The 12500-nt window shown below is 32.7% G+C and overlaps 1 protein-coding gene across 3 annotated transcripts in view; it reads left to right on the top strand.

Moving 5' to 3' along the window:
* Positions 1-12500, top strand: part of LOC106870492 (osmotic avoidance abnormal protein 3) — a 906658-nt gene that overhangs the window by 247540 nt on the left and 646618 nt on the right. The window lies entirely within an intron of this gene.

The raw sequence follows: 12500 nt of genomic DNA, 5'->3' as shown, positions 1-12500 counted from the left end.
GTTTTGCATGATATAAAAACAGACATCAATATAAAGTAGTTAAAAAATATGAAGTATGTATGTGTGTCATTAGTTTACTTATGCAATATGTTGTGTTCTGGCATTTTGCTACTCTTTTTGGGGCAACTTGTTCATAGACTTGTTAATGTTGTTTAACCCCATTTTAACTAATAGACCTATATTCAAATGCATTATTACCATTGCCATTTAACTTTTTCTTTTCTGCTGAAACTCAGTCTACATTTATCCAATACAGCATTCTTTTTTTAAGGTAGTAGGGTGTTGTCTGAAGAAAACGTGGCTAACAGGTTGAGAAATCACTTAGAGGCTTCCTTGCTGTCTCATGAGAGGCTTTCTTTCTGGACAAGACTTCTTTATTTGTAAGTAGTGGGTGTATTTGGATAGTAATAATTCATTTTATGTTTATGCATTTATTTTGCAAGATTCCTGAGGTGAAATCTTGTGCTGAAACAGATATTGTTATATTTAGAGAGGGTCATATTTTTGCCAATTAACAATCATTCATCTATTTACTAGAATTGTGGAATAGATATGGATGAGGTATTAATTAAACTATCAGCTCACAGATTGCAAGTTCCAATCATTTGTGTTTTGTTGCATGTGGTTAGGCTGTACATTGAATACTACATTGATGCAATCCATTCAGATGCTGGGGATAAGTATCAAATCAATTAGCATCCTGTCTAGTTTAGTTTTCTCTAGTTTGTTTTGCTCCTTGAAACTGGGACTAAGTTCCACTCCATAACTACATTGTGAAACTATTGAATGAGGCATTAGTACCTAAGCTCTATACTAAATCCTCCATAATGCTGGCTGCTTTTGGTTAATATCTATCTGAAGGAAGATTTATCAGCATATCTTAAACCAAGAGTAAGCATTATTGGCTCTTTAGAACCCCCTCAGTTGAAAAGGAAACATTTTTCTTTTACAGTTTCCATATCCATTCCCCCACACCCCCAATTTGCTTGATTGGGATGGTTTTCTTTTGGAGAAATTGTTTTAGACTGAGTGCTCTTCTTACTACTAACTACCTAAGTTAGTCAAGCAAAGTTGCATAAGTAGAGTTATATAACTTTCTCAAATATACAGCACAATAAGAGTAACATCTATACAAATCTTGGTACCTTGGTAATTTTTCCATCTCATATATATATATATATATATATATATATATATATATATATATATTTATCTTGCCATTGCCTAACCATAGAAATGTGGTGAGACACAATGTGTGTGTGTGTGTGTTGGAGGAAAAGAAAAAGAGTGAAAGAGAGAGGGAGTTTGTGTATGTGTTGGAAGAAGAGAAAAAGAATGAAAAAGAGATATAGATAGAGAATGTATATGTGTGTAGGAAATAAAAATACGTTCTAGAAGACTGATAAACAAGCAACAAGTCATTATTTTCAAAGCAGTCTATTAGTTTTGGACGTTGTTTCTTTTTTTTTATCATTTATTTTTTCCTAGTTAGCACAGACAACTTTGATTAATGGTGATATTTGAGAAATAAAAAATTAAAAGTTAAATCAGATGCACTTTTACAGAAGTCACTTGTACAGCTGAATAACTAGCCAACTATTAACTTGTATTTGCACATTATCTGATACTGTATGTATCATATGATACCACATGTATCATCTAGTTGTTGGTCAGTCTTTTTTGTATTGTACTGTAGGTCTAAATGTGGGTGTCTGGAAAGTTCTTGGATTTAAGAAACATGGGATAGCTAACATATGGGTAGAAAGCAGCTTGCTTAGTCCTTGCTGCTCTCTGCCCTTTGCATGACTCAATATTGTTGCAGAGAGATGAATACCACATATAATGTGTTGAACTTGTTGCTAAAAGGTTATTTGATGATTTCATAATGTATTTAAAATGATTGCTTTGCTCTGCATAAATTATGTGCCATTGAAGAAATGTTAAGTTCTTAACACATGAACTAGAGTAGAAATTGTTGCCAACTGAGAAGGAAAGAATACAAACATTTCCATGCCCAGAGATACAGAAGAGTGGCTTTTATAGTAGGATATGAATTTTGTCAACAATACCAGCACATTAATCTCCTGGGCATATATGTTGCTTGGATATATAAGTATGATCAAGTATGTAAAAGTATGACAATAATGATCATCTTCATGATGAAAATGTGATTAATATTGTATAGACATGCATCTGAGTGTCATAAACACATTGATGAGCTAGACAAGAATACCGAAATTAGTACACTTTCTTCTGAACACACAGATGCATGTGTGTGGGCATGTATATATATATATAATGTGTGTATGTAAATCTGTCTATATATATATATTTGTATTGTATTTATATATGCTATAATCATCATCATCATCATCATCATTTAGCATCTGTTTTCTATGCGGGATGGTTTGACAGGAGCTGGCAAGCAAGAAGACTGCATCAGATTTCACTGTCTGTTTTGGTACGGTTTTTACAGCTGAATGTCCTTCCTAATGCCAATCACCCTACAAAGTGGAGTGAGTGCATTTTATGTGGGACCAGCACTGACACTGTCTGCTTTAACACAGTTTTTATAGCTGGATGGCCTTCCAAATGTCAACTACTTTATAGCATTTTCTAATATGTAAAAAGGAATATACTTCATGAACCTTACTTTTAGAAACTTCCAACTCCCCTTCAAGTTCTCTAGTTGTGATATTTGAGTTTTCTTTGATTTTTGCCTTCAAGATATCTTCATCCAATTTTGAAGGTCTTCCTTTGCAACTGTCATCTTCCAAGCTAAACTCTCCAGCTTTAAATCTTGCAAACCACCTTTGAACAATTGATTCACCTACAGCATCGTCACCGTAAACCTTACAAATGTCTTTGCAAGTCTTTGTAGTATTTTCTCCTTTTTTGAAAAAGAAATACATTATAATGCAAATATGATATTTTTGGTTATCCATTTCCAATGTCAATCAAGGGTAACCTAAATGAAAGATAAGTCTATTTTTAGTCAGGAACAAAGAAGAGATGCGCTAACACCGAAGTTTTAACTGTGTTACGTTTTAGGTGTGTTCAGTGAAGTGTTAAAAGATTTAGCTTAAAAACGCTCAGAACTTTCCGGACAACCTAATACACACACACACACACACACACACACACATATATATTGTTTACATAATAAAAAATAATTCTATGCAAAACCAGAGATGATCCTTTTCATATGTATTGGTGGGCTCATTGGACTCTGCACAAATTACAAATATTGTTGGACTCTTCTTACTATATAAGCTGAAATCTTATTTCTCGGAATTTAGTGGAAATTTATGCCAGAATAATGCAACATTAACAATAAATAATGTTAACCATTCTACCTAATCAACACTCTGTAAAAATCAACCTTCTTTAAAAATTATAACCTGTCTATCACTTTGAACTTGGAGTATAAAAAAAGAGTAATTTTCTCAATGTTACCTCAGATTTTAATATTAGTGTACACTTTCTTTTTCTCAAACTTCACTAAAATCTTGATAACACACACAAAACTTCAAATCATCTAAAAAACATAGTAGGTAATCATGTAAGGAATATATCTTTAGAATATCTAAACAATCTTCTAATGTAGAAATATCTAATAACAACTCTGAATATTATAATGATACTCTGCTGAGAAATGGTTTTATAGATAAGATCCAATTTATTCCATCTGATATAAACAGCTCTAATTTTAGCATAATTTCTGCACATAAGCATACAAAACATATTAATACACCACATAAACCTTTAACTCAACATTCCAAACCTAAGAATATTGCAAATAACTAAAGAAGTGATAATGCTAATATAATCACATCTAATATAATTAACCACAATGATAATATAACTAGATCTAAGAATAAAAATTTAAAAAAAATCCTGATATGCCCAGAAACAAAACCGATAAATGTACAGATAGTTGGGGAAAATTTAATAAAACTAATAAATGAAATTAATGAATCTCAAAATCTTGAGAGTGAATATGTAACTAAACATAGAATTAAAAACTGTAATAAAATAAATATACACAAAAATCTTATAATAAAGTTGAATCAAATGACCACAGCATGCCTAATAGTAATACAAAATCTAACTTAAAACCGGATAAAAAATAGCATAATCCATTCTGACATATCTAAAATTGAATATTCAAGCAACACATCTTTAAGAAAACTCACAAAGGATAATTACCTTATACTTTCCATAAAAATTACTGCTACCCATGAGAAAATAGGAATACTAAAATGAGAAAAAGAACATAACATGGTTTAATGCACTAGATGCAAAAAAAAAAATGTTAGAACAAACATACCGTACGTTTTCATAATATATCAAGTAGAAAATTTCCTCAAAACCATGTATATAACTGCATTTTTAATACAGTTATATTTTCTTACTCCACAGCACCAAATCTTGCAGATATAGAATACTAGTAAAATGAATAAGTACAATAAATATAACACAAACAAGCTGAGAGCAAATCTGTTTGCCAGTTGTCTTTTGAACAGACAACATTTAAACAGAATAGAAACAAAAAGGAGATAACTAATGTTACAATAATTCGATGTCAGACAGACATAAGCAAAATGTTAATGATTTACTGAATGGTTGATGGTTTACTTTTAAATTCTGACAAGATGCATTTCTTGAAATGTGATGTGGCTGTGTGGTAAGAAGCTGGCTTCCCAACAATATGTTTTCAGAGGCAGTCCCACTGCACGGTACCTTGGGCAAATGTCTTCTAATATTGCACCAGGCCAAGCAAAGCCTTGTGAGCAGTTTTGGTAGATGGAAACTGAAAGAAGCCTGTTGTATATATATATGTATATATTTATATAAAACGTGTTGAAAAGTGACACATGAGTTGATATGTATAAAGAAAATATGACAAGGTAGAAAATGCTCAAATAATTTTATCATGAAATACATTTTGTAATGGTTAGTACCAGTTTTTGTCTTTTTGACCTTTTTAACTAAGAGTTAAACAAAGGTGGATATTAATTAAGAAGAAAAACAATTAAATTTTATAAAAAAGCAATTAAATTGAAGAAAAATTAAATGAAATGTTTTATAAATATTTCCATAGTCTTCAAATAGGTGGGACATTTTCCTTTTTCCTGTCTCTTTTTTAATCTTTTGTGAAGGTTCATAAGGTAGGTAGGAAGTAACAGATATGAAAAAATGTGTTTGTGGGTGCAAAGCTATATTTGGTTCTCAGATTTGGTGGTTTAAGCAGCAGCAGCTGAAGCAAAAGGTGAAGAAAAAGGAGGAGAAGAAGAAGAGGAAGAGGAAGAAGAAGAAGAAGAAGAAGAAGAAGAAGAAGAAAAAGTGATATTACCCAGTAGTAAAGGCTGTTTGTGGAATCTGCTTTAATGGTCAAGTGGCCTCACAGTGACCTGTTGTGGTTGTAGTAGCAGTAGCAGTATGTCTGTTCTAAATAAATTCGTGGGTAGTAACTATTCTAAATATATCTATCGTTTTTAATATTTTCGTGGATATTATTCCAAGATCCCTGTAGTAGTGTCGTCTGTGGTGGAAGCATTCAAAAGAGGTTCATAATTTCAAGGCCAGATTCAATAATCACACTTTAAGTTTCAGGAACTGGGACAAAAGGAAACGACCAAATTATCCAGTCGTATATGGTCTTCAAAAGATAAAGGTGTCAGTTACAACATCCATTGGAAGATCTTAGTCAAGTGTAAACCTTACACAAGCGGTAGCGGATAGTGCGGTCTATGTGATATGGAAAGATAGCTCATCTGGAAAGGCAGCTTAGACCCCGCCACATGTCTAAATTCAAGGACTGAATTTTTCGGATCATGTCCACATGTGGCTAAATATTTGCTACATTTTTGGTCCCCCTGAGTTTACTGATAGGACTTGCTTCCTATACTGTGTCTATGCATAAGCTTTTTATCTTTCTATACTTTTTACTTAGATTTCTTATATATTTTTTATATTTTTTACATAATTATAGAGTTAATGTTTTGTATTTTTTCCACACATATTTTTCTGTTTTCTCCCCTCCACCCTGTTTTTCCTGTGCGTCTATAGACACGTACATGGAACCTTATGTGTATGCTTGTGAACGTGTGCATGTGTGTGGGTACATGCATATATAGATGTATGTGCATGCATGTGAAAATATGTGCATATAGGCACGTTTTAACCTTATAGCCTTTTCACACTTTCTTCTGTATTTTGATTTTGGCCCTATGATTTTTTTTGTGTGCGTGTGTATGGGTGCGAGGTTGTTGAGTGCGTGTGTGTGTGGGTGTGTATGCGGGTATATATATATATATATGTACATATATGCATAGTTTTTGGCGAGTGTGTGGGTGAGCATGTGTGTGTTTCAAGCGAGGGTGGTTCAATATATACTATAGGTAAATGTATGGATTGGTGCACTTACGCGAACACTATAGATTTTCTACTCCCTTACCTTTACCCCCTCTCGTTACTTAGCGGTCTATAGCGCTTTTGTCTTAATAACGGTCAACCACACAGTAATTTCCCTTTGTCTAACGGTCATTTTTCACAGAATTTTCAATGGCCAGATAACTGAAGAGATGTTGGCATGGGTTCCCAGACCCGGCATCCGAAACTCGAAGTTTTATCATGGCTACGAATAAGTGTCACATATTATTACATATATATATATATATATATATATATATATATATATAGTTTTGTCATATTCTGTTAAGAACATAGTAGAGTACAGTATAAAGCTCGTCCACCTTCAGATTTCATCCTGTGCTATCCAATAGTAGTATTATACATACTTTCAGATTTGCATTGAGGCTTCTGTAGTTTGTGAATAGATAATTGAAAATGTTGGTATCAACAAGAAGGAGTACGGTTGGACATTTATTTGCAATCACAATTGTAGAGTAGTGATTAGAAACAATTGTAGTGATTGCAAATAAATGTCCAACCGTACTCCTTCTTGTTGACTCCAACATTTTCAAATGGTTATGTAAACCTATTACTGCTTCTTTGCCCTTTCTTACCAACTGCTTGTCAAATCTATCCTCCTTCTTAAGCTATAGTTGTGACTCTATGTGTGCATACATGTGTTTACATGAATGTATGTGTGTGTGTATGTGTTATGATCATAAGATTGTAGTATGTATGTGAGAGAGTATGTGTATATAAGTGTTCATTGACTATGTAACTTTAATCATTGTTACTATCTCCTTACTGCTGCATGTCAGCTTCAGTGTTCCGCTACTGACTTCAACTTTTTATGCTAATTCTCTCTTTTCTCTCATTTATTCCCTCTTCCCTTCTCTTTTTATGATGTGAAAGCCCCCATGGAGAAATCGACTAGCCGGTTAACTAACCAACATTTATATCAGTTGTTATATAGAAGTAATTTAGACATTTCTTTGTGTTAGCATATGCCATTCCAACTATGTTAGAATGACATGTCATTAATACTTGTTACTATGTATACAGTTTTGTACTTAATTCAGAATTTTATTACATTTTATGTGAAGAAGCTGTTTCCAAATTTCCTTGATCAGCACTTTTTTCTATCTACTACTACAGAGTATTTGTACTTCTAATATATATATATATATATATATATATATATATATATATATATATATATATATATATATAGGCAAAGAAATAGCTGTGTAGTAAGAAGTTTGCTTTTCAACTACATGGTTCTGGGTTCAGTTCAGTCCCACTGCATGGCACCTTAGGCAAATGTCTTCTACTGTAGCCTCAGGTCAACCAAAACCTTGTGAGTGGATTTGGTAGTGTCTTTGTATCTGAGTTTGTCCTCCTCTACCACTTGACAACTGATGTTGGTGTGTTTGCATCTCTGTAACTTAGTGGTTTGGCAAAAGAGACAAAAGAATAAGTACCAGGCCTTAAAAAAGAAAAAAAGAGAAAGTACTGATGCTCCAGCATGGCCACAAGGCTAATCACTGAAGCAAGTAAATGATAAAAAAGATATAAGATAAAAATATATACACATATTGCATGCATGCGTGTGTGTGTGTGTGTGTGTGTGTGTGTGTGTGTGTGTGTGTAAATACACAACAAAGTTTATTGCAGGTAATAAATGAAGTGCATTTTTGTCCCTAAAAGAAAGTGAACTTATAACCCACTTCTTCAATTCTATCAATGAACCACATGATAGGAAATTATGTAAACAAAAGATATAAATGAATTGATTTAGTAGGGCAGAGGAGAAATTTATATATATATATATATATATATATATATATATATATCTTCTGAGTTTGTTTATGGGAAACGTTTTACAAATAAAGCTCCTATTCCATTATGTTGTCCACAGTTTAATGATGCTGACCGATGAAACAGATTTTTGGGGTTGCATCAAGCTGTACTGATATAATGTAGGATAAATTTAGTAATAATAACAATAAACCTTGGATAGAATTTATAAATATTTAATGCATTGCAATATGTGTTCCCACAAATCACATGTCTCTTAAGATTACAGTCCGTATTTCTGGGATGATTAGAGTTGTCTATAGTTTCCATAGGCACCAGGTAGATCATCTTCATGGATTGATTTCTTCAGATGATGTAACATTTATAGATGTTTAACAGAGGATTGTTTATCCCTTTATGAATCCATGAAGATGAGCTACTCAAACCCCATGGATACTACAGACTACACTGTAATCATCTCAGGAATATGGACTGTAATCTTAAGAGACATGTGATTTGTGGAAATGCTCATAGCAATGCATTAAAAGTTTATAAACTCCGTCTTGGACAAGCGTCTTCTACTATAGCTCCAAGCTGACCAAAGCTTTGTGATTGGATTTGGTAGATGGAAACCTAAAGGGGCCAGTTGAATATATATATATATATATATATATATATATATATATATATACATATATATATGTGTGTGTGTGTGTGTGTGTGATGTAAACAAATGTTGTTCATTTCTAATAATCTGTGAGAAAATGTCTGGCCATGGGGAGATATTACCTTTCTTGCTAACAGGTAAAGGTTGGAGACAAGAAGGGTATTTGGCAGTAAAAGATTTGCCTCAAAGAATTCTTGTGAATCCATGAATGCATGGATAACTGGAAGTTAAAATAACAACGATGAGGAAATATGTGGTGCATTGCTGCACTCAAGAAGACCAGCCCACTACAACAGAATTGAGATCCTAGAACCAAATTGCCATGTAAAAACATTAATGTGGATGCTAGTGGTGTCATGTACAAAACACTGGTGCTGGTGCCACATAGAAAGCACTAGTGATGCTGCCACATAGAAAGCAGCCAGCACACTCTGTAAAGTGATTGGCATTTGGAAAGGCATCCAGCTGTAGAAATCAAGCAAAGACAGACTATGGAAGCTGATGCAGTCCTTAACCTGTCAGTGCCTGTCAAGCCATCCAACCCATGCCAGCATGGGAAACAAGACGTTAAATGTTGTTGTTGCTGCTGCTGATGACGATGATGATGATGTACATATACATACATACATACATACATATATCTATCTATCTATCTATCTATCTATCTATCTATCTATCTATCTATCTATCTATCTATCTATCTATCTATCTATCTATATATATATATATGGGAGAATTCATGAAAAAACAACAGACTAAGACAGGTGGTGGAAATAACAAATGGATGTATTAGTATAACGCTTGGGAATAGAGAAAGTCTTTAATGTTTCGAGCCTACGCTCTTCGACAGAAAAGAACACAAAAAGAAATAAGGAGAGAAACAAGGAGAGAAAAAAAAATATGTGTAGTGGTCAGCGATCTATCATGGCGAAAAAATGTATATATATATATATATATATATACTACAGCATGTAGATATGTTAAAAACCACATGAATTGAAAATTTGGAGATTACACACACATACACCCATACATGCATATATTGCTTCATATTTAATGGAAATTATGAAACAGGAATCAAACTAAAACAAAAGTTTTTAGTCTGGCAGAAAGGGTTGTAACCATGGTTTTTGGTGGACCCAGTATAATTAAATAGTTTTAATGCAGATGATACTTGACAATTTTCAGATAAAACCTAAAATAAAGTGTATTATAAAGGATATTAAAATGTTTTAGAAAACTATGGCACTTAGGAATTAGCTAAAATTTAAATGTTTATATTAGAGTTTACATAATATAGTGTTTGTGAGTGTGACTATTTGTGTATATGTACATGTGTATGTGTGTGGTTTTGTGTCAGTGTGTTTGTCTGTATACTCAAAAGGTGAAAATACTCATGCACATAACTAAGCTTTTATAAAGCTTTAAAAGAGAATACTCTCAATATATATCTGTGTCTGTTGTACGTATTATATATGTGTGCATGTGTTCATTTGGACATAAATAGAATGTAGTCATATCATATGAATACATGCAAAGATGCATATATATCCTGCATACATCCAAATTTATGTGTATATATATATGTGCATACAGACACACTTATATGCAAGCGCTCAGATAGATTTATAGACACGTAATGATGCTGATGTCATATATATATATATATATATATAATATATATATATATATGTGTGTGTGTATGTGTGTATGTGTGTGTGTATAGATAGTTAGTTAGATAGATAGATAGATAGATATCAAACAACACAGGTCAAAAGCTAATGACCCTGAATGTATGTATGGAGTTAAGTTTATGTCTGATCATAGAGTAACCAATGGGCTTCATACATTGATGATAGTGGTTGGCGTTAGGAAGGGCATCCAGCTGTAGAAACTCTGCCAAATTAGATTGGAGCCTGGTGTTGCCATCCGGTTTCACCAGTCCTCAGTCAAATCATTCAACCCATGCTAGCATGGAAAGCGGACGTTAAACGATGATGATGATATATATATATATATATATATATATATATATATATATATATATATAGGTACAGGCATGGCTGTATGGTAAGAAGTTTGCTTCCTCACCACATGGTTTTGATTCAGTCCTGCAGTATGGCACCTTGGTCAAGTGTCTTCTATTATAGCCTCAGGCCAGGCCACCCAAAGCCTTGTAAGTGGGTTTTAGTAGATGAAAATTGGAATAAGCCCATTGTGAGTGCATATGTATATGAGTGTGTGTGTGTGTGTGTGTGTGTGTGTGTGTGTGTGTGTTGTGTGTATGTCACTGTGTTAGTATTGGTACCTGCACTACTTAACAGCCTGTGTTGGTTTGTTTATGTCACTGTAACTCAGAGACTGATAGAATAAGTATTAGACTTTAAAAAACAAAAAAAATAATTGAGATCGCCATGACTGTAATAAGTCAAAGATAAAAGATATACATACTCATATATACATATATGTATATATATACATATATGTATATATATATATATATATGTATATATATATATATATATGTAGAAATGTGTGTGTATTACTATCGATGTGTATAGAGTACTTTAAAATGTGTTTACAGAGATTATCTTTTACATGGTTGATTAGCACATATATATGCAGGATTTAGATGCCTGTTTACACTCATACATGGTCACACATTTGTTTGTTTAATTGTACCTGTATTCATGTGTGTCTATGTATCTTTATTTGTGTGTGTGTGTATACATGTATATTCATATGTTAATTTATACACACACATATATATATCTATATCTGTGTGTGTGTATGTGTGTGTATGTATGTACATATATGTATAGGCACATGTAAGTATACTGACAAATATAATATATGAATTACATACATTGTAAAATAACATAACTTACTAATGAACAAAATATTCAGGTGTATGTGTTTCAATGTGTTTACATATATTTAGACACAAATGCAAATGAATACACATGCATACATATGCATATATTTGTGTATATGTGTATGTGTGTTTGTGTGTGTGTATGTATGCACACACACATTTTTGTCTCTATTTCTCTCTCTCTCTCTCTACCTATATATCTAAATATGTATTTATAGATATATAGAAAAATTGATGTACAATTGTAAATTTTTGCATTTATGCATCCATACAGATATGCTTTGTGTGACAGAATGGTTAGCCCCATGACAGAATCCTGGATTCGGTCATAGACTATGTCACTTAGACATTTCTGCAGCATTCATTTTATCACCAATGAAATCATAGTGTTGCAAGAGGGTAACTGCGACTTTCATAGACTGTGTCCTGCTAGACTGAGTTATACCTCTGTTGAAAATCTGTCGACTGCCTATGTAGCAGTTGCATCATCCTAACAAGTATTAAACACAGGTGTTCTCTTCTCATCATGATGTATTTAGACGTGTTCATGTGTGTATGTTACTATTAGTTCCTACATATATACATACACACACACACACACACACACAGAGACATATATATGTGTATGCATATATATATATATATATATATATATATATATATATATATGTGTGTGTAAATGTGTGTGTATGTATAAAGCATATAAAGCATGTTAATAAATAATGTTTATGTATATAATATGAA

Source organism: Octopus bimaculoides, chromosome 5 (genome assembly GCF_046866305.1).
Source record: "Octopus bimaculoides isolate indiv1 chromosome 5, ASM4686630v1, whole genome shotgun sequence".
Classification (NCBI taxonomy): Eukaryota; Metazoa; Mollusca; class Cephalopoda; order Octopoda; family Octopodidae; genus Octopus; species Octopus bimaculoides.
The sequence above is the reverse complement of the archived record's forward strand: the minus strand, read 5'-3'. Positions and strand labels throughout refer to the sequence as shown.